General features: G+C 45.2%; 1 protein-coding gene across 1 annotated transcript in view; it reads right to left on the reverse strand.

Moving 5' to 3' along the window:
* The window catches only part of nlgn1 (neuroligin 1), a 185,962-nt gene extending 171,435 nt beyond the window's left edge, over positions 1–14,527 (reverse strand). Inside the window, exon 1 of the mRNA XM_081708240.1 lies at positions 13,787–14,527. The gene's annotated coding sequence lies outside the window, so the exon portion shown is untranslated. The remainder of the gene's footprint in view (positions 1–13,786) is intronic.
* Positions 14,528–25,145: the final 10,618 nt, after the last annotated feature.

Raw genomic sequence — 25,145 nt, forward strand, 5'->3', positions numbered from 1 at the left:
AGTTTGCATGAGCAACGGCCGGCTGCTTGGCAGCCCATCGCTGCACCCTGTAATCCAATAGTCGCCAGAGCTTGCTGCCTAAGAAGTCATGTCAGCAAATTGAAGTGGGTGCTCCTGAACACGGCCGCCTCGGAGATCGGGGCCCCCGGCACCGTGCGGCCATGTTCTGGGTGCATTTGGACCGACTCCAGGGCCTTTTTTGGACGGACTAGCAAACGCCGGGCCAGCGCTATGCACAGGGTACGCGATGATATCACTGCGAGCATAAGTTTTACTGCGGTCACGGAATACTAATGCACCCATAAAACAAACACGCGCAGCCGTCTAGTCGGGCCACTTCCTGGCACGCTCAAGGGCTCCGTTGGCCATTATGAGGGTGTTTGAACGCATGAAAAATAAAATGCAAAAAGCGAAGCAAACAGGACGCGCAGACACTCTATTAAGTGTTTGAATGCGCTGGGATCTCGCTTGCAAGTTTCAATATGTCAGCATTTAGGTATCCGAGCAGTTACCGGTGGATTACGAACGCGAACATTTTGCGTCGCGGGGTCCAAACGACGCCATGGCAACAGCGAGAATAAACGCGTTTTAAACCGGGGCATGCATCAGCAACGCTGGATTGGTAATAACCGTCATCGTTGGCCACTTGTGGAATCTGTAACATTTATTTATCGCCCGACTAGAGGCAGCAATTGTGCGTATAAAAGGCGTTCGGGGCGGAGGTGCTTTAGGACGAGAGCCAGTAAAGGCCTGGCCAAAAGGATCCGAGGATCTTTAATTCCAGTCTCTCACTTACAAAAGGTGAGGGCCGCGTGAGCTGGGGCTGATCGCGAGCGTTTGCGGTCGAACTGTTGGCGAGGGGAGCAGAGCGCGCGTGGACACGCTCTGCGAGGTGCGGGGTTTTTTTTTTTAAGCGTAAACATGCGTAAATCAATCCGTCCTTCGAGCCGTGCACGGCTACACTTTTAAGGGGTCGAGGATGGGTAATTCGGGAACGATTGGATCTTCTTTAAAGGCTTCTTGATATAGACCGAGACACTTGGTGTATGGGAATTTCATTTTGCAATATTTATATTTTTTTATGTCCTGATCCCTTCCCTGTGCTAGCAGCTTCTTAGATTGTGTGCTTTCTAATAGTTATTGCCTGCAATTTTCCACAAGGCCTGTTCTCTGAAATTCTCACAGATATCGGTTGCTAGGGTGACCGCCCTGGTCTTCTCTTGTTTTGAATTTTTTTTTTTGTCCTTCAATATAACTGCAAAAAAAAGTAGAACTCTCAATCTCGCTGTGCCCCCCTCCACACACACCTCTCCCTCCTGTTAAAAACACCAAGCTTCTGTTTTCTCTGTAGTTCCTAATACTCAAAGGATTTAGTTAAAGTATCTACAGTGAAGAACTAAGTGATGCATCAACATCTGACTAATATATATCTCAAATATGCGTCTTCAACTCTCAAATTGATGTAATAATCAAGATTTGATGAAGCAAGAGGCTTAATACGTTAACAGCCCAGGGCAATGTGTCGGGAGCGGGTGAGCGCGTCTGCGGCACGGTGCGACGTAGTGGGAACGACTCTTTTACACAGGGACACGAAAAACGCATCAGTCACCAAACCATCCAAGCGCAACAATCATGGCACACTCGAGGCCGCGCCGTGAGACTGCTCCAACCAGCGCGTCTACACAGATAAATGAAGCGCCGTTTCTCAACCAAGTCTGACCTAACCGGTGGATTTCTTGCTTGAGCCCATCAGAGGAACGAACGACAATCCGGTCTGAACGCACGCCACATGAAAACGCACACGCATAAATGGGTTTTGTCGCTATCTCTAAAAATATAAGCGCAAAATTGTACCAAATGTAATTGTTTGTGTTATTCATAATATTTAATTTTAGGATTTGAACAGGAGTGGCAAATGGATTGCAACGCTCCCTGGATTAAATTTATATTTAAGGTTTCGGGAGAGTCTTACTGCACCCCACACCATTACGAAGCGCTGGTGCCAGTTCCGGCGTACGGGAGATGAGTTTAACTTTATGCTTTCTATAAGGCGCGGTCTTATCCTACACAACCGACGTTTATCTGTAATTATAATTACAGTGTCACAAATGCCACTGCAGCCTCAGTAATTCTGCTTCTGCACTTTGTCCCCCTTGGCAAACAGATGCACAACCCAAAGGTGATTCTAGCGCAGCGTACATGGTTCCTGACGTGGTAGAAGCACGATGTTCGGTATAACTGCCTGTTCCTCCAAGTAGCTTAATGCTGCATTAACAGTAGTGCATGAGCCATAAACAGCCAGAGGAGCTGAGGGATGCATAGGGGACAGTCGAGTATGAAGATCTGGAGCCAAGGAACGTGTGGGGAACAGTCAAGTATGAAGATCTGGAGCCAAGGGATGCATAGGGGACGGTCGAGTATGAAGATTTGCACACGCTCTGTTACATTTAGCTGATGCTTTGATCCAAAGCAACTTACAATTATGACTGAGTACAACTTGAGCAATAGAGGGTTGAGGGTTAAGGGTCTTGTTCAGGGGCCCAAGAGTGGCAACATGGCAGTGAACTGGTAACCTTTCAATTATAAGTCAAGTACCTTAACCACTGAGCTACCACTGGCTCCAGGGGACAAATATATGTCCCAAATGCAAGACCAGTTATGATAATACAAATTTTAAAATGCTAGATATCGGTCTTAATGAATTTAATTTAAAAATTACCTAAACAATGTTTTAAATTGAATTAATAATAAATACGCTTAATTAAATATTTTTATTTATATCAACAAAACTATTTACAGATTTACAAAATCTAATTCTAACACACAGATCAATGTACAAACTACTTTTATATGTATGTTATGTGTATTAGTAAATCTGGGTGTGAATGGTGGGCTCTGTAACTAAAGAGTGTGTGGTGTATATGGCTTTTGTGGGTCTCACATGATGCCCACAGTCTCATCAAAACAGCTTTTATTACTTGTAATTCAGGCTTAGAGAATGTTAAACCATATTTATCAAGCTGTGTGACCACTTAACCACAGTCATACAGCAGTGACTCCTCTTAACTACAGCCCTACAGCAGTGACTCCTCTTAACCACAGTCATACAGCAGTGACTCCTCTTAACTACAGCCCTACAGCAGTGACTCCTCTTAACCACAGTCATACAGCAGTGACTCCTCTTAACCACAGCCCTACAGCAGTGACTCCTCTTAACTACAGCCCTACAGCAGTGACTCCTCTTAACCAGAGCCTTAAAGCAGTGACTCCTCTTAACTACAGCCCTACAGCAGTGACTCCTCTAAAACACGGTCATACAGCAGTGACTCCTCTAAAACACGGTCATACAGCAGTGACTCCTCTTAACTACAGCCCTACAGCAGTGACTCCTCTTAACCAGAGCCTTAAAGCAGTGACTCCTCTTAACTACAGCCCTACAGCAGTGACTCCTCTTAACCACAGCCCTACAGCAGTGACTCCTCTTAACCACAGCCCTACAGCAGTGACTCCTCTAAAACACGGTCATACAGCAGTGACTCCTCTTAACTACAGCCCTACAGCAGTGACTCCTCTTAACCAGAGCCTTAAAGCAGTGACTCCTCTTAACCACAGTAATACAGCAGTGACTCCTCTTAACCAGAGCCTTAAAGCAGTGACTCCTCTTAACCACAGTCATACAGCAGTGACTCCTCTTAACCAGAGCCATAGAGCAGGGACTCCTCTAAAACACGGTCATACAGCAGTGACTCCTCTAAAACATGGTCATACAGCAGTGACTCTTCTTAACCACAGCCCTACAGCAGTGACTCCTTTTAACCACAGCCATAGAGCAGTGACACCTCTTAACCACAGTAATACAGCAGTGACTCCTCTTAACCAGAGCCTTAAAGCAGTGACTCCTCTTAACCACAGTCATACAGCAGTGACTCCTCTTAACCAGAGCCATAGAGCAGGGACTCCTCTAAAACACGGTCATACAGCAGTGACTCCTCTAAAACATGGTCATACAGCAGTGACTCCTCTTAACCACAGCCCTACAGCAGTGACTCCTTTTAACCACAGCCATAGAGCAGTGACTCCTCTTAACCACAGCCATAGAGCAGTGACTCCTCTTAACCACAGCCCTACAGCAGTGACTCCTCTAAAACACGGTCATACAGCAGTGACTCCTCTAAAACATGGTCATACAGCAGTGACTCCTCTAAAACACAGCCCTACAGCAGTGACTCCTCTTAACCACAGCCATAGAGCAGTGACTCCTCTTAACCACAGCCCTACAGCAGTGACTCCTCTAAAACACAGTCATACAGCAGTGACTCCTCTAAAACATGGTCATACAGCAGTGACTCCTCTTAACCACAGCCCTACAGCAGTGACTCCACTAAAACACAGTCATACAGCAGGGACCAAGGCCTCTTACCACAAAGGGAGTCTGTGTCCTCCAACCCACAAGATCTCTAGATCTCAGCAGCGCACCCAGACAGTCAGCAAAGACGTGATCTCTATACCAGTAGGCATCTAGTCCACTCTGCCTTGAAAATGGATTAGTCATCGCATGGGAGAAACCTTTTCAAACTGTGGCTGTCCAAGGCCGCAAAGGCCCAGGTGCAACCGTCTATAACTGTAGTCAAACGGCCGGCTCGGTTCGCTGGAGAACAAGCTGCAGATTAATGTATGTGCCTTGGCTTTTTTGCTTAGTACAGGGAGAGGTAAAGTAAACAATTAGAATAATTACATTTCCCATCCTAAGCTCATTCCTTAGCCGGACTGAGAACCCCAAGCCCTGCGAGTAAGCTCACTGCTGATTATTACAAGTAAAGAAAACGTCTTGGGTAAAGGTGCTTGCTGGAGTATTTATTAACTATTCCTATGAGAGCTTCCATTTGGTTCCATTAAGTTACAAGTAGAGAGATAACAAGGCTATTTCTGCAAACAGTGTATTAAATGCTAGTTACCGGGAAAGAATGCTTGTTTCACTGTTAATATTCTCATCTGATTCAGAGGGCAACCATGCTTGCGACATCAATCATGTTTAAAACATCAAACAAATCCCTTACTTAGTTCAATGTGGAATCAATCCAGTGTTTGTTTGGTTTTTTTACAACAGACAGGATCACAGAGAGCAGCTTTGCAGAACTCTGGGCACAGACCCCTGCAGAGCAAAGCTGCATGTCAGACAGTTGTAGGGGTCCAAACGAAACCACAGCCTCCTCTGGGACACATGGGACAGTCGGGTTGGACAGGCAGGACAAGTTTACTTGTATAGCATTTTTCACACACATTGGCAATCCAAGGCGCTTCAACATAGAATTAAGCAAGGACAGTCATATGTGGAGTATCGGCGAGACTAGCAGATAATAATAACAAGCCTGACAGTGATATATTACACAGCTGACTGTGTTGAACATGTTTAGCTTGACAACGGCTCCAACACTGAGTAGGCTGTGCTGATGACTCCTTGTTTACTTTTCACCCTTCGCTGTTACTATTGTATGTGACATTGAGCATGAAAACTAACACTGAACCAACAAAGTGCATATGTAACCCAGCAGTTAAACCCTCTGACAGATGTACAGGGTATTTAAATAATGACTCACAATCAAGACTGTGCCTTTATTATTATGTAGAGGGTATTTTAATAATGACTCACAATCAAGTAGAAGCTAATCAACGTATTGCATTTTGTATGAATTTATTAGTAGTGAAACTTCTCATGACAGTAAAGAGTGGAGAAAGGGAGTAGAGTGGGTGGAGGAGTAAAGTGGGTGGAGGGGTGGAGTGGGTGGAGAGGTGGAGGAGTAAAGCGGGTGGAGGGGTGGAGTGGGTGGAGAGGTGGAGGAGTAAAGTGGGTGGAGGGGTGGAGTGGGTGGAGAGGTGGAGGAGTAAAGTGGGTGGAGGGGTGGAGGAGTAAAGTGGGTGGAGTGGGTGGAGGAGTAAAGTGGGTGGAGGAGTAAAGTGGGTGGAGAAGTGGAGGAGTAAAGTGGGTGGAGGGGTGGAGTGGGTGGAGAGGTGGAGGAGTAAAGTGGGTGGAGGGGTGGAGGAGTAAAGTGGGTGGAGGGGTGGAGTGGGTGGAGGAGTAAAGTGGGTGGAGGAGTAAAGTGGGTGGAGAAGTGGAGGAGTAAAGTGGGTGGAGGGGTGGAGTGGGTAGAGGAGTAAAGTGGGTGGAGAGGTAGTACATGGGGAGTGAGGTCACAGAGAGAAGGCGGTTCAGGATGTCTGTGTGTGCAGTCTCTCACAGCTCTCACAGTCTCCCTTCACCTTTGACCTCATCGGTGTCATGGCCAACATGCCCACTTAACTTCTGGAGAAAAGCGAAGGTTTTTATTCAACTATTTGAGCTAATCACCTGATTCCAGGTACCTGAAAGACTATGAAACTGGAGAGCTAAATACAAATGCAACACCTCATTAAGTCTGACTGTCTGCACCCATTGAGGTGTTTCCATTATTGCAAATGTGAATGCATCAATGCAAAATGTTCATTATTGTTTAACACAGTAAATAATGAAAAAAAATCTGTCTCATTTAGTGAAGAATACTGTGGCAATTATAAAAAATATCCAACTTATATCACATAACCATTGGCCACTATTATGTATTGTATATAAACATCTGTCTTACTAGTCAACATTAGAGCTCCATTTTCTCTGCTTTTGTATATTTCTAGCTAGTCAGCAACATCATTTGGGTCCAGTGTAGAGTCAGCGACTGGTAAAGTGAGAAACTCCTCCTGAATTCTAGCACGTCAGTAAAGGAGCTCATTCAAAAGGCATGACAGTCCATGGACAGATGTGTGATGTCAGCATTGGAGATGCACATCAATACAACAGCTGTGCTTTAGTACTGATTATACAACTCCACCAAACAGCCCACTGTCATTTCAACACAGTGTCTGTTGAAATTACTACCTATTGCATTCCACAGAAGTAGACAGATTAAAGCAAAGCTAATTTTGACCAGCCAGGTATGTTACAGGACACCTTTAAATATTTTCCCTTATGAATTTAGTGGCTAGTGCAATTTACTGTTGCTGAATGAGTAACATCAGTGATATTACATAATATCTAATATTACATAATATTGGAAATGTGTGAACTCTGGGAGGCGCTCAAATTTCCTTAGTTAATTCCACTGTGCCATTCCAAGAGTATGAAGAGTGGTCTGTGTGTGTGTGTGTGTGTGTGTGTGTGTGTGCGCGCTGATATGATTATATTGTTTATGAGTTAAAGATAAGTTTGGTGCCTGATTGTCCAAATGGCCCTAACCCTATAATGAGAGAGGAGAACGACTGTAGAAAGCCACAACACTCCCACCAGAGAACAGCGCACTAAAAACACCCCCACCAGAGAACACCACACTAACAGCACCCTCACCAGAGAACACCACACCAACAAGACCTCACCAGAGAACACCACACTAACAACACCCTCACCAGAGAACAGCACACCAACAACACCCCACCAGAGAACACCACACTAACAACGCCCCCATCAGAGAACACCACACTAAAAACACCCCCAAGAGAACACCCTCACCAGAGAACACCACACCAACAAGACCTCACCAGAGAACACCACATTAACAACACCCTCAGCAGAGAACAGCACACCAACAACACCCCCACCAGAGAACACCACACTAACAACACCCCCAACATCCCCCCACCAGAGAACAGCACCCCAACAACACCCCCATCAGAGAACACCACACTAACACCCTCACCAGACAACACCACACCAACCTCACCAGAGAACACCACACTAACAACACCCTCACCAGAGAACAGCACACCAACACCAGCCCCACCAGAGAACACCACACTAACAACACCTCCATCAGAGAACACCACACTAACAACACCTCCATCAGAGAACACCACACTAACAACACCCCGATCAGAGAACACCAGACTAACATACCCCCCACCAGAGAACACCACACCAACAACATCCCACCAGAGAACAGCACACCAACAACAGCCCCACCAGAGAACACCACACTAACAACACCTCCATCAGAGAACACCACACTAACAACACCTCCATCAGAGAACACCACACTAACAACACCCCCATCAGAGAACACCACACTAACAACACCCCCATCAGAGAACACCACACTAACATCCCCCCACCAGAGAACAGCACACTAACAACACCATCATCAGAGAACAGCACACCAACAACATCCCACCAGAGAACAGCACACCAACAATATCCCCACCAGAGAACACCGCACCAACAACACCCCACCAGAGATCACCACACCACGCTGGAAGTCCAGAACATTTTAGAAAACATGCAGTGACTCATAATGACCTCCAGGTGTTCATCAAATTATCATGAAATTATCCACCACTGGCTCACCAGAGAACCCCACACTCACGAGAAGAACAGCGAAGCCATTAGTCATTCCCATTTCAGTAGAAAGGCCTGAATTCCACCTACATTCACTTGCCACTTTATCAGCTGCACTTATAAACACATTTTCTAGGTGCACAATTACATGCCGCAGACCATCTGCTGGCATGTGCTGCTCTCCTGCCTCCTACACAAATGTTCATCACTGCTTACTGTTGACACTCCATTCTTAAAATAGCACTAACACTGACATGCTAGCGGTGTGATGGAGGGTGTTGTACTGGTATTAGTGTGGTGGAGGGTGTTGTACTGGTATTAGTGTGGTGGAGGGTGTTGTACTGATATTGTTGTGGTGGAAAGTGTTGTACTGATATTGGTGTGGTGGAGGGTGTTGTACTGATATTGTTGTGGTGGAGGGTGTTGTACTGATATTGTTGTGGTGGAGGGTGTTGTACTGATATTGGTGTGATGGAGGGTGTTGTACTGATATTGGTGTGATGGAGGGTGTTGTATTAGTGTGATGGAGGGTGTTGTACTGATATTGGTGTGATGGAGGGTGTTGTACTGATATTGGTGTGATGGAGGGTGTTGTACTGATATTGGTGTGATGGAGGGTGTTGTACTGATATTGGTGTGATGGAGGGTGTTGTACTGGTATTGGTGTGGTGGAGGGTGTTGTACTGGTATTGGTGTGGTGGAGGGTGTTGTACTGGTATTGGTGTGGTGGAGGGTGTTGTACTGGTATTAGTGTGATGGAGGGTGTTGTACTGATATTGGTGTGATGGAGGGTGTTGTACTGATATTGGTGTGATGGAGGGTGTTGTACTGGTATTGGTGTGGTGGAGGGTGTTGTACTGGTATTAGTTTATCAAGTGCAGTTGTTTTTACATGTGTATGTGCCAACACTAGGTTGAGAGTCCCAAAAATACCCAGCCAGTGGCAGTACTAGGGTCAGAGGTACCCAGCAAGTAGCTGTGCTAGGATCAGAAAGAAAGTTCTGATGATGTATAGGAAGATGGATAACTCAAACACACTGTGCACAGAAACAGATGGACTATATTTGCTAAGTATACACCTAGAAGATGTTTGTAATTTTCCTAATTTATAAACATTTCTCATTATGTGGATAATGAGTGTGTGTGTATATATATATATATATATATATATATATATATATATATATATAAAGAACAGACAAGTTGAACACAAGTCTGACGGTATCTATATAGCTAAATACAACCCATAGCTACGCCATGCTTATAGAGTGGGATTATTGTATTGTGACATTTACACAGCAAACACAGAGATTTCATTTTTGTTTGGCTAGCAAAATGCCATTGAAAATAAATAAATCAAAAAGGTCACGCTATGTCCAAGAAAAATGCACCATAAGAGGAAAGGCATAAATATTTGCAAAAAAATGTAACTGGATACAGTCCGCAGTCCAGAGAGGCATATCTGTGCAAACGTCGTTTCCCCTGACACATCAGACGCTACCCAATGACAAAACTGGCAAGATATTTCTAATGGTCACTGACACACTAGGTGAGCGAGCCCACCTGTACGGCCGTGTACCTCACTGTGCGTGAGGTCAGGAGCTAATGGAGAGGGGACCAGAGAGGCAAGACAAAAGATGTGCAAATCAACAGGATGCATGACTCTGAATGGATGTAGCCATTTCAGGCTGAACCAGGATTAACTTCCTCTCACCCAGCCTATAAACTTAACGGATATCAACATGCCGGAGAGCACGTTCAAACGATAGCCTGCTCGTTAGACCCCACGGTAAGCCCACGTGAAACCCCACTGAGTGCTTAAAGTCATCGGCGACGTCGGGGTATGGCGTCGCCCCCCCTAAGGATTGACAGCTCGTTGGACGGGGCCAGGCAACGCACGGCTCGTGACAGACACGCAACCTATCAGGTGGCGTTCTAATTAAGCCGCCCTGTTGTTTGTTTCCATTTTGGACGCTGTTTACCAGGGAGGGTGCTGAAATGAGATCCGAACCATGTGCCTGGTGGGCAGAGTGACAACGAACGGGATATGAACCATTATTAATCGCGCTGGTGGCTGGGCACTGCTTAGCTAATGGACTGGCAGGGGATCTGTGTTAGTCAGCCGGAGCTAGTGGCCTGATCCCAGAGTCCTGCTGTGATCCACAGCACAGAGGACACGTTGCCCCGTGCGCTTTATAGATTCTGTCTTCTTACGGCCAAGGCGTCTCATTGAGCAACAAAAAATGAAGCACTTAATTAATCAAGGAAGCGTGTGTTGTCCATGTTAGAAACAGCTGTGCTTTAATGAATATATTGTGTCCTGGCCTACGAAAATGATTGCTGTTAAGTAGCAATGTGATTCAGTGAACAAGGGAAACAACACACTGTTTAGATTAACGTGTTGTGCCGAGGGCAAGTCGCTAACACAGCGTCAGAACGTGCTGTTTAGATTAGCAAATTATGCCCAGGGCAAGTCGCTAACATAGTGCCAGGAGGCCCTCCAGCTCACCCCAATAATGAACAGGATGGGGGGGGGGGTATTTTAACGCCACTCGTAAATTATACTGGGCAAATTCTCTCAATAAGGAAAACGTAATGGTGGACGATTTTTGGCAATAATTCCAGGTTTACACGAACTTTCATTAGAGTTTTCAATTAAGATTTTGTGGCTTTTCTCAGTTTCAGTTTTTTTGAGACATTTTCTCTTTCAACTTTTAATGAATCACATGTGGATTATGCAAAATCTTCAACAGCAAAACACGTGTGTCTGCCTAAACACACATCTGTGTGGCCTCCGTGGGCTGATGAGACTTCAAAGAAAATTGACCTCTTTCCCACTTTGTCAGAAGCATGTTTTTCTTTGAAATACCTTGTAGGTAGACATCTGGTGACTACAGCGAATATGTGCCCCTTCACACACTGTTCCAACCATCACCCAGTTGTGGTGTGGCCCTCGAGCACCAGGCACTGGCAATAACGCGTGTTAAAACCCCAGCGACACTGCTGTGCCCGATACACTCAGACCAGCACGGCACTCGCTAGTGCATCTCTGCCACGTCACTTTCGATGCTGTGTTGAAGACAGTCCGGCTCCTAAACAACACCGGCGGCACGGTGGGAGGCTAGCGAACAGAGCACGATGGGTACAGACTGTAATCGTGCATCTATAAAACACACTTATAACATAAGTGTGCTTCTAATAAAGCAGTGAAGAGGTACAAGGACATATTTCAGAAATAAATCAGGTCTGGTCCAACGCTACAGATGATATGGAAGTATTGATTTTCAGCATCATTCAGAGCAACGTTGGGTTCACTGCGCTTCAAATGCTGTGTGAGAATGGTGCATTTGCACCATTTTTACTACACTAAACATATGAACATGCTTTGGTCATCGCCGTGTAGGTTGCACTTGGATAAAGTCAGTCAGTGCGGTCTTCTTACTGACCTGCACTGTTACACCGCTCCTGTTTGGAGCCCATCAGCTACACAAATCACTGAATCTGTGCTGTGCACATAGACTACAGTCACAAAGACTAGACGAAATGTGTGGAACCAGGTGCGGCTTTTTAATGGCAGGAGAGCAAGTCCAGAACTCAAATCCAACAACAATGATGCAATTAGCTGGTATGGGTCAACAACACCAGGAGTCAAAGCGTCGCCAGAAAGAGCAAACACTGAAGATAATCCAAACTTGCGTTTAAGCGAAAGCTGGGTCAGAACCAGGCGGACGAACACAAACATCAGAACACAAACATTTACGGCTGGGAAATTTTGACCCTGTGCCTGATTGCGAAAGATATTAGAGCACTGCAGCTGTGCACACGAGTACATGAGCAATGGGAAGCAGCACATGACCCTGAGTAGGAAAAATAGAACACACCGGTTATTAGGTGGTGGGGGTGTGTGTGGGGTGGGGAGGGCTCTGTTGAGAGTAAGCCTTTATCAGAGAAATCTCAACAAATACGGAAAAGGCTGGTCCAAGCCAGGATGACCGAGCACAACAGTCTATGTTTATTGCACATTTACTTGTTCATTCACTATCCCGAGTCTTGTTCTTGTTCAAAATGGTTTTAAGTGGTGTGTGTGTGTGTGTGTGTGTGTGTGTGTGTGTGAGTGTATATGTGTGTGTGTGTGAGTGCGTGTGTGTGTGTGTGAGTGCGTGTGTGTGTGTGTGCGTGTGTGAGATGTAACATCTCATTACCTACAGCATGTCCACTGTAAGCTGCAGTTAAATATACAGGTGAGAATATAACGTCCCTTTCTCATTCACTAAAAATGGAGTTCAGAAAAACTCATTCCCTTAACCACTCGTCAAAAGTAACGTTTCTGTGGCTTAAAACGGTAGCAGCAACAACGAAAACATTCGTTTATTAAATCATGGCTATTCTAAAACTGCTCGCTGGCTTTATTCATTGTTAGTGAGAACAATTACATGATTGCACCCGTCATCGGGCCAAAATTAGTAATACCCTATTACTTCGCAATGATTCCGCTTTTACAACGGACCTGGCAATAGTTTATCGGTACGCCGTGTGAAAACTGCGCGTAAATGTTAGAGGTACACTGCCATCTACAGGAAAATAGTTCGGGATCTTGGCGACCAGACGAGGCTCTGACACCGTCCACATCCGTCGCATCGCTTGCTGCGTATGGTTGAAATCTGCACAAACACAAGCCTGCGTCGTTTCATTTCATTAGCGCTCCCTTGTCTTTTGGTCTGAGCTCTCTCTGTCTGGCCACCGCGCCGCAGAGCGACCGTGCAGATGTTTGCATCCAGCGAAGGACGCCGGACTTCGTGGAGACGTCGGCCACAGCTTTTTCAGGCTCTGATTCAATGCAACGATCGCAGTCCGAACATTTTCACCCACACACCCTAGATTACCACGCACCAAACACGCGTCTCGCCGCATGTCCCCATAGAGTTGTTGAATACACGATTAGATCATGGACAGCGAGACAGCTCGCCCTAAAAGTGGCTCTTCAGACAGCTCGCATGTTCGGAATCCCACTAAAAAAAAAGAAAAATCCCACTAAATTCTGACATTTCAACATACTCACGTTACCAGAAAGGCCGTTCCCCTGTACTAGAATATGAGCGGGTGTTTTGCATGGCCAGGGAAATCAAACTGATACCCAACACACACACACACACACACACACACACCATTTCAACATAGAAAGTATGTAGGCTAACGTTCCTTATCAAAAGTAGATTGCCCTTAAAGCAATTACTAAAATGAATCATTTTGGAAAGTTTGTGGCAATATTATAATTACATCCGAGGTTCGGGCATAGGAAGATAATATAACGCAAACGGTGTTTGTTGAGACGACCACTTTTTCATCTAATGCTCTGGCTGCCATATTAATGATGTGAAAATCCGGTTATGACTGTGATCGTTTGTTTAAAAAAAGAAACAATAACACCTACCTTTGTCAGAGAATTGATGTCATATATTCACGAACCAGCGAAAATCTTTAGATGGCTGAAACTACTTTCGAACTGTACATAAGAAATTCCAAAAATATAAACATCACCGAGCTTTGATCGGTACTAAACAGTGCTCGTAGTGTCCGGCATTAGCGCGGAGAACGGGAGTGACGGTCGCAGCCTCGGCGCCCGACTCGAGATGACCGAAATCAGCGACAGAGTTCGCGTCTTCTTAGGCTGAGGTGGCGGAACACGCATACGCCAAGCGCCTCTCCCTCAAACCATTTTTTGCGCAATCCATTTTTTTCCGCTCCAAAGTTGCACTTTTTTTTTTCTTTTGCACCGCTCCACTAGTTCTGGGATTTTATGTCGCCGGAAGCAGCGGAGCAGCGGCGAAGGCGTCCAGCGCGAGTCACGTACGACGGTTATAGCAACGCTGCGCGTTTTGAAGAAAGAAAGGACCGGCGGCGGATGACGGGTTATCGCGGGCAGACCGCAGCGTCTTCGCTTTGTGCTCCGAAGTGCAGAGAGATTCTGCAGGAGGCGAGAATGACGCAGAGGGGTGCTTGGTTTGGAGAAGCGGAGCGCAGTGGGAAGACGGGATAATGCATATTCCACACTTCACAGCGGTACTGGAGCTTCGGCTGGCTGTCGGTCCTTCACTTTAAGTCGCCAAAACACGTCCTCCAGTAGTAAATGATGCAGTCACCTTAAAACTGAATCGCGGCGGGGGGGTTAGGTCGCTCTGGTAATCACGCCAAGGTTCGCTTCTCAATCGCTTCACAATTCATGTGCTGTGAATTGTGGCTGAATTTAAAAGGTGCGTCGTGTCAGCTTCCAAGTTGTTTGCCAATTAAAAGCAACTAATATCTGTCATATATTTTAAATAATTCTATTAGCCCTTTGACAAAATCTGCACAGCAGAAAAATGAGAGTTTTGTACTGACTGTGCATTCTCAATGAAAGATGGATTATAGGATACTGAGTACCACGTTTTAGCACGTGGCCCTTCAGGGAGGTAGGTGAGTTCAATATCCCAGTCCAGCTTTATACGTTCCCGAGACAGGGAGGGCGCTTTGGGGTAGCTTTGGCATGCAGCCATTCTTCAGGTGGTAAACGCAACACTTCAGGGTGGAAGCACCGATCTAGGATCAGGCTCTTTCTTCTCAGTGAGAAGGTGGAAGTCACCATGAGCTAAAGCCAAACCGAAAGAACACATTTCCCATGTTTGGGGATTTAACACATGGACTTTATAGCTAGTTGGGTTAATAGTTCTACTACTAAGGCTATAAGCTATTGCACACAACATATGAGACAGTTTAACTGAAATCACCGTCTTGTCCTTCAGTTTTAAAACGTTTATTGGTATTTATAACCAAACTGTGTTGTAATTTTAATCAGGCAGAGATGGTGTAGAGCAGGAGGGAAATAAGACAAACGAGAGCAAAACGAGTGTAGGGAGTCAGAGTGAACCATCACATCAGCGCTAATCAGCCACACCGGAGAGACTGTGAGACATTCAATAAGACCAGCACCCAGCCAGAGACACAATCACAGCCATGTCACCAAGGACATGCTGTCCACAGCTACCATATAGACTGAACGCTGCACACTGAATTTCACTTTAAGAGAGGAGGCGCGTGGTGTCCAGATACACGCTGGATGTGCGGTATAGTTTGTATCATGTAGAATGGTAAATGACAGAACTGATGCTGGATGAGAACCAATTCCTCCACTTCACTTTCATTTATTCATCGTGTACTCTGTTCATCTTCACAGAGTACAAGAAGAGAAGGCAATTTCATTGCACACCCTGTTCTGTAACCGCACTGTGTCACGATTTGCACTTCTAGTAGAGACGCAAACTGTATTTCATCGCCTTCATTACCTTGTACTTGTACCGAGCAACGACAACTATCTATCTATCTATCTATCTATCTATCTATCTATCTATCTATCTATCTATCTATCTATCTATCTATCTATCTATCTATCTATCTATCTATCTATCTATCTATCTATCTATCTATCTATCTATCTATCTATCTATGAGGCCTTCAAGAGAAAGTCCTCTGTAATCCTCGATGAGAATATAAAGACAACAACGTGGCATGATCTGTGCTCATTCTCAGATGGCATCGTGATGCCAGGTGTTCTCAAGGCCCCAGTGCTAAGCAGCTGGCCTCCTGTACAAGAGTTACATGTATTCAATAATCTATTGTCTTAATTGACTGGTGAGATTGTGTGCACTGTGTAATGCATCAAATTCAATAACTGTAACAAGCATATTTTGGCAGACTACATCGATTGTGATGGGATATTAATAAGAACAGCATTTATAATGTGATGAAGATATTTGATTTCTGTAATAACAGTCTGTTTTAATCGGGTCTGCATGAGCTAATGAGCTTACTGGTCTTATGTCTGATCCTGTCATTTTCAGTGGAAGCAATTTCTATGTAAATATGTGTAGCTCCCGATCTACAAGATAAAATATTGAAGTATATCTATAACCATTCAAAACACTGTACTTGGAAATCATGTATTAAGCGATAAAATGTTTAATGTAATAATAAAGATAATTATGATTTTACAGCTAAAATGCATGAACAGTACCTGGTTTTGTTCTTATTCTCTTTCTTCAGTTTGTAGGAGTTACAACCTGACTTTGCACAAAATGCACACGTTTGAGACGCATATCTTTCCTATGACAATATCATTCACTTTTTGACTTCCAGTTTCTATTTCGATGTATAAAAGAGTGGCGTGTGACACTCTAAACAGAAGTCTAGATTAAATCTTTCATTTTTTTAAGAGCTAGGATAGATGAGCTAAGCCTACAGAAAGTTATGGTCCTCAAGCATGCTGCATTTTTACATTTTTGTTTGACTGTTCTGGGTCATTGTCACGGTTTGTTAAAATTCTGCGGGAGGCCGTCTTAGAGAACCAGCTGCAGCCTGAGTTTTAATCCTTCTCATATCTGAGGGCGAACGCAGAAGAATCCCGACCGTGCCGCTAATTCCGATCCCATGGCTGCACAAAGACGCCTGGATCGGATCGGATCGGATCGGATCCCTGCTGGAGACTGGATGGAGAGGAGTCTGACGAGGGAGGACCACCACCGAGGTGTGGAAGAACCCAAAAGGATGACCGGCACCTCACGTTAAAGCGCATTCGTAAACGCCATGGCATGTATAACTAGCTAAGATATCAGCAAGGGAGAAAAGTTTATCACCCGCTGAAGTGGACAGCGGAGACGGCGTTTTAGGTTTTTGTGTTTGTATATTGAACAAACCGCTGTCCGGGAAAAAAAATTATAGCTATAGTAAAGACTACCATAAAGACAAAAATGCACCAGTTTAATCTCAGAGGGTTTATCACAAGAGGCAATATGAAAAAAAAAAAAAAAAAAAGCCCTACAGTCTGTGGAGTTCTGGGACCAAGTCTTATGGACCGATAAAATGGAGATTAGCGTGGCAGAGTGCTAAAGAGCACAGCAGCTCACGTGTGAAGCTGGCGAGACTGGCCAGATCACTTCAGAACATCCTAGACTGAGGTACAGACGCCACTGCTCAGATCCAACCAACACATCCAGTCCAGCATTTCAAATCGTGTATTCTGGAGTCAAGATACCAAAAATCAGGTTACTGGCTAAAGAGTGTATTCTATAATATGCCAATATTTCCTTAAACAATAATTACCAAAGAAAACGTTAATTTACCAAAATTCATTTAAATTATTGTATTTGCACTGTCTCAGTTGTATCCTTGGTTTGTTCGTCAAAACAGATTTTACTGTTTGTGCTTGAAAAAATCTTGTACATAAAAGAAAAAAAAGAAATTAAAAAAAAGTAAAAAAAAAAATCTGTATATGTTTAAAAAAATCAACCCTGAGTTCAACACTCTGCACACAAGTGTAATCTCAGTAGTCTACCATAGCACGACACAATATGTGACTCTGACATAACACACTGATGCAGTGATAACCATATTTGATTATGTGTCAAATGTTTATCCAATCCAATACAAGCCACTTCCTCTCTGTGGCAGCTTGGCGAATAAGCCACATCCGTTGGCAATGGCAACCGTGGCCAAGCCTTCCAGACAGCGCTGCAGATCTGTGTAGCAGTCATAACTCTCAGCTATGAAGTTGTTTAACAGGGCTGTAATGAGCTCTCTCAGGGGGCCTAAATGATCTGGGCTCCACGCAGCAGCGTGGCGTGCGCTGGCCCTCACAGCGATCCATAACCCTGACAGAACTCCTAGCTGCTGTCACGCCGCTCACGGCAACCTTAGAAATCTACGGAGAAGGTGATGGATCCGCGGGCCTCCCTGACACAGCAATCCCAACACACTTTACACTCCCTCTTGCTCACTCACTATTGGTTCTCCCACCTTCATTCTGCTTTTCTACTGTAAACCTGTTCATCTCTCACTCTTTTATGCTGTAAATCTGTTCATCTCTCACTCGTTTATGCTGTAAACCTGTTCATCTCTCACTCGTTTATGCTGTAAATCTGTTCATCTCTCACTCTTTTATACTGTAAATCTGTTCATCTCTCACTCTTTTATACTGTAAATCTGTTCATCTCTCACTCTTTTACGCTGTAAATCTGTTAATCTCTCACTCTTATGCTGTAAATCTGTTCATCTCTCACTCTTTTATGATGTAAATCTGTTCATCTGTCACTCTTTTAAGATGTTAATCTCTTCATCTGTTCATCTATCACTCTTATGCTGTAAATCTGTTCATCTCTCACTCTTTTATACTGTAAATCTGTTCATCTCTCACTCTTTTATACTGTAAATCTGTTCATCTCTCACTCTTTTACGCTGTAAATCTGTTAATCTCTCACTCTTATGCTGTAAATCTGTTCATCTCTCACTCTTTTATGCTGTAAATCTGTTCATCTGTCACTCTTTTAAGATGTTAATCTCTTCATCTGTTCATCTATCACTCTTATGCTGTAAATCTGTTCATCTCTCACTCTTTTATGATGTTAATCTCTTCATCTGTTCATCTATCACTCTCTCTGCACTTCTTTCTCCCACACTTGCTCTTGATTATTGCATTTCTTTCTGATGGGTCTCCTGGTACACTCACACACACACACACACACACACACACACACACACACACACACACACACACACACACACTCCTGATACACTCACACACTCCTTATACACTCACACACTCATTGTACACTCACACACATTCCTTGTACACTCACACACTCAGACACACACACACACTCCTGATACACTCACACACTCCTTGTACACTCACCCAGTCCTGGCACACTCAGACACACTCCTTATACACACACACACACACACACACACACACACACACACTCCTTGTACACTCACACAGGCCTGGTACACTCAGACAGTCCATCATCTATGATGAATTTCATTCTCTTTGCTCTCTGTCATAGTTCCACCATTGCAGGATTTTAATGATCTCTCATGATGTGAAACTATTTGAAACGTTCGACAACAGATCAGGGACCGGCTCTAATTAACATCTATCACCATACACAAGTCTGAAAATTTGACATGGCATATGAGCAAATATGTGTTGCAATCATATGAAAGGAAAAGCTCTCTCTCTCTTTCCCACATAAATCAGTTCCACCTGTGATGACCTTTAGAAGATGAAGGCAACACAGACAGAGTACTGGGCAGACAGAGCACTGGGCAGACTGGGCAGACTGCCTTCAGCTAGGAGCTCTACCGCCGGATCAAAGCTGCTGACACTAACTACTCAGGCTATTCAGTGCAGCTCTGCTGAAGGGTTACGCTGCCATGATCTCCATTTTCATATTACAGTGCTTAACATACAAAGTACACACACACCCACAGAAAGAGCAAGAGAGAGAAACCTAGCTTAGTCAGACATTCTTCAACATAGCACCATTCTTCACACACAGAGAGAAAAGCAATTAGCATTTCATTTGATGGTTGGGCAAAAACACATTTAGAGACTCATATGCACTAATATTCCCTCATTCCCTTATTCAAGTACTCACATTTACAGCAGCACACAACAACCATCGCACTCCCAGTAGCACACAACAACCATCGCCCTCAATACTGCACACAACAACCATCGCCCTCAATACTGCACACAACAACCATCGCCCTCCCAGCAGCACACAACAACCATCGCCCTCAATACTGCACACAACAACCATCGCCCTCAATACTGCACACAACAACCATCGCCCTCAATACTGCACACAACAACCATCGCCCTCCCAGCAGCACACAACAACCATCGCCCTCCCAGCAGCACACAACAACCATCGCCCTCCCAGCAGCACACAACAACCATCGCCCTCACAACAACCATCGCCCTCACAACAACCATCGCCCTCAATACTGCACACAACAACCATCGCACTCACAGCAGCACACAACAACCATCGCACTCACAGCAGCACACAACAACCATCGCCCTCACAACAACCATCGCACTCAATACTGCACACAACAACCATCGCACTCACAGCAGCACACAACAACCATCACCCTCACAACTGCACACAACAACCATCGCCCTCCCAGCAGCACACAACAACCATCGCCCTCAATACTGCACACAACAACCATCGCCCTCAATACTGCACACAACAACCATCGCCCTCAATACTGCACACAACAACCATCGCCCTCCCAGCAGCACACAACAACCATCGCCCTCCCAGCAGCACACAACAACCATCGCCCTCCCAGCAGCACACAACAACCATCGCCCTCCCAGCAGCACACAACAACCATCGCCCTCCCAGCAGCACACAACAACCATCGCCCTCCCAGCAGCACACAACAACCATCGCCCTCACAACAACCATCGCCCTCACAACAACCATCGCCCTCAATACTGCACACAACAACCATCGCCCTCAATACTGCACACAACAACCATCGCACTCACAGCAGCACACAACCATCGCACTCACAGCAGCACACAACAACCATCGCACTCACAGCAGCACACAACAACCATCGCACTCACAGCAGCACACAACAACCATCGCCCTCACAACAACCATCGCACTCAATACTGCACACAACAACCATCGCACTCACAGCAGCACACAACAACCATCACCCTCACAACTGCACACAACAACCATCGCCCTCACAACTGCACACAACAACCATCGCCCTCACAACTGCACACAACAACCATCGCCCTCACAACTGCACACAACAACCATCGCCCTCAATACTGCACACAACAACCATCGCACTCACAGCAGCACACAACAACCATCGCACTCACAGCAGCACACAACAACCATCGCACTCACAGCAGCACACAACAAACATTGCCCTCAATACTGCACACAACAACCATCGCCCTCAATACTGCACACAACAAACATCGCCCTCACAACTGCACACAACAACCATCGCACTCACAGCAGCACACAACAACCATCGCACTCACAGCAGCACACAACATCATCACATTACTGATGTGACATTCACATAAGTGCTGCACAAATAAACCCAGCGAAAGCCATCCAATTCTGAGGGGTGAGAATATTCAATATTTTGGTATAAAACAGTGACCAGGAAAAGCCCTCCATCTGTTCTAGACTGTATCTGTCTCCTATGTCCATCTGTCTCTCAAAAACCTGTTTACTTACAGTCGTGTGAGGTTTCACCAAATTTTCCAATTGCATTTGCATATTAATCGGCCTGTGAAGTCAGCTCCATCACTTGGTCGGTTTGAGCAGGTAACCCAGATCTGTGCGGGGCCGTCTAAGGCACATCCAGGCATATCCAGACAAATCCAGGCATATCCAGGACAGGTTCACTCATACTGACCTGTAGGAAAGCACCTGTCATTACAGCAACTGTGCCAACCTCTCAAAGTACCGAGCTGCCAAATTACCAAGTCCGTTATGTGACATTAGCATCAGTGACTGTAGCCTCACTCAGATATAGGTGATTTGGTAAGGCTGAGCGACAAACACCCAAGCCGTTGTATGGCTTCTTACTTACTTTGAAGTTTAACTGGGTCATTCCTTGAGAAAATATATAATACAGGAAGCAGCAGGGTTCCTGATGTGATCCTAAAGCATTTTCTAATCAACTTTTATTTCCCACCAAGGTCTATTAATCTAGGAAGCATTTATTTATCCTCCTGTTGATTTATCTCCATATAAATGAGGTGACATATGGACTGTGGGTAAGCACTGGCATGCTATAAGGTTTATAGTTAAGGTTTATTATTTGAGCTGTGCCCCCTGAGATATAATGACAGTCCCATGATGTAATGCACAGTTCAACTCACCCGACTTTATCATTCGGGGCTACACGTAAACGGGACGGTGAAAGTGAGAGTACTGATCTGAGATCAGCCAGCCCTTCCTCAACCTCCACTCCACATCAAAGACCACCTTTAAAATGATGTTATGATAAGAGCATTCGCTGTACGATGAAAGAGAAGGATCCCAGATCAGCGGTCTTAGTCGGGAGCCTGCTATTGCTCTTTGGGAAGCTCTGTAAGCATCCTGGCTTCAGATCAGTTTACTTCACTGCAGGCGTACTTTTCATGTGCGTTTATTTCCTACAGTGTGAAGGTTTCATCCAGTGGGACTTGTTTGTGTTGTTAATCAGAAAGCGACTGATGCCTTTAATGAATATATCTGCCCACACACAAGTTCACCTCGCGCGCGCTCTTGCAGGGCCGTGCGTGCATGGACAGGAAGCACCAGACACCTGTGGACTGGGAGACTCCGGTCCTTCTCTTCAGACATTTAGAGGAAGTGTGTAGCCTGTCTTGCCTCTCTGCCAGTAAGCTGGAGGTCAGAACACTGCAGTGTTTATAGAGTTGCTTTTCAGGAGGAGAGAACATTACTGTCCCGTGACCCTCAGGAGGACATTTGTTGCTGTTTACGTGACAAGACAGAGATGACCACTGTGTACCTGTGAGAAGTCACTTCCTCACACACTCCCACACAATTCACTCACTCACTAGCACCTTCACTCATTCACTCAGTCCCTCACTCACTGACTCCCTCAGTTTCTCACTCCTTCACATATCCCTCACTCTCTCACTCCCTCGCGCACTCACTCCCTCTCTCTCACTCACTGACTCACTCTCTCTTATATCAACACTTTTTAAGTTTAAACACTGGAGAGTTTCTTTTTGCTGTAGTTTTCTGCCATTATTATTTTTCCAGAGGGATATTAACCATCATAATATACAGTCCATCATCACATTACACCACCAAAGAGGAACAAGAAAACCCACAAAAAGAGAAAGAAAAGACACTTGGGCTGTGTATGTACTGGAATAGTCATCCTTATTTCTACATGCTTAGACAGTTATTTTGGCATATCTAACTCACTCCTGTCAAATACAAAGACTTTTATATGGCCACATTCGTATTAAGTGGGAATGAACATTTTTAGACAATAACTACTAATCACCAGGCATCTGCCTGTGGTATGCACAGAATATTACTAACAAAGTATTCATATTAGTTAACAAAGTATTAATGTTAGATACTAATAAAGTATAAATGTTCGATACTAACAAAGTATTAATGTTGGTTAATAACAAAGTATTAGTGTTAGATATGCAAATGCAGTGTGATGGATAAAGACAAAAGAGAACAGAATGTGGCCAAATCTTGCTCCTGACAGTTTGGCAAAGGGTTGCAGAGAAGAAAGATGCAAAGCTGTCCATGTGTTACTGGGACGGACGAGGTCGGAGGAGGAAACAGAGCAGTAACGCTATAAAGCGGAGGGTTGAAACTACAGTTCCCATGTGCCAGCTGCAGTGTAGAGGCTCTAGATAATTTCCTGTCTGTATAAATGTCTCTGAGCAGCAACGGTGCTTTGGGGTCAGGAACAGGCCTTCTACGTTTCCCCAGGTCACTGACACAATTACAAATTATTATTATTATAAAGTCTGCAGAATTTGTGAACGACATTCAGCCTGTATCTGAGTGCAAGGCATTTTCCATCATGGATGTATTCAACATTATTCACACCCAATTAAATCATTTATTTGAAATACATTAAATCATAATTAGCCATGTAATCAACCTCTAAAACTGTAAAACCTAACTGTGATGTCAGGTGATCGTTTGTAATGTGGTATTTGTGGAATGTCCATCTGGTGTACAGCTTGGTATTGTAACTAAAAACGTGCGGTTCGTCGCTGCATCCATTACACAATTCCGATTCTTTTTCAAGATTCGCCCTGTTACAGCAGTGTGTGCTGAGGGTCCATTTTCAAAGCTCAAGTTGATAAAAATGACTTGAGCCGCACTATTAGTCCCGGCAGACGGGACCCAGACACCCAGGGCAGATATTTGGACTAGAAGGAAATAAGAGATACTTTTCTTCTTTTTTTTTTTTTAAACCCAAGGCCCAGAGAGAACAGCTCAAATTAGTGAGCATGACATTTGGGCTGTTTGCATTATAGTTTCCCTTCACCAATATGGTGGTTTTATTAAAGCTCTGCTGTTCCAGCTGTCCTGGTAACAATAACCTGCTGTCAGGCTTTTCCGTAACATCAGCGTCGTGTGATCAGGGCTGGTAGTTTATGTTATACCCAGAATTTGTTTCCTTCTCTCATACACTGAGATATAATGACATGGACTCTATAAAGATATTGTAGGGCTATGCCGTATGATGTAGTTTATGTTTGGTCTTGCCTGGCTCACGGTGTGTATTTCTCCCAGATTTTGGGGTCCTGAATAAAAGCTGTCCATATGGAACTAGTGGGGGATTCACCCCAGAACACACGGGTCCAGTGGAGACTCACCCCTGAACACACGGGTCCAGTGGGGACTCACCCCTGAACACACGGGTCCAGTGGGGACTCACCCCTGAACACACGGGTCCAGTGGGGACTCACCCCTGAACACACGGGTCCAGTGGGGACTCACCCCAGTACACACGGGTCCAATGGGGACTCACCCCAGTACACACGGGTCCAGTGGGGACTCACCCCTGAACACTCGGATCCAGTGGGGACTCACCCCTGAACACACGAGTCCAGTGGGGACTCACCCCTGAACACATGGGTCCAGTGGGGACTCACCCCAGTACACACGGGTCCAGTGGGGACTCACCCCAGTACACACGGGTCCAGTGGGGACTCACCCCAGTACACACGGGTCCAGTGGGGACTCACCCCTGAACACACGGGTCCAGTGGGGACTCAGCCCTGAACACACGGGTCCAGTGGGGACTCACCCCAGTACACACGGGTCCAGTGGGGACTCACCCCAGTACACATGGGTCCAGTGGGGACTCCATGCACCACAGAACAGTGGAATCATAGAATTTACCCTGCAAATTGCAAAACTCCAAGTAGCATT

The sequence above is a fragment of the Electrophorus electricus genome, chromosome 26 (assembly GCF_041902795.1).
Source record: "Electrophorus electricus isolate QZ-2024a chromosome 26, ASM4190279v1, whole genome shotgun sequence".
Taxonomy (NCBI): Eukaryota; Metazoa; Chordata; class Actinopteri; order Gymnotiformes; family Gymnotidae; genus Electrophorus; species Electrophorus electricus.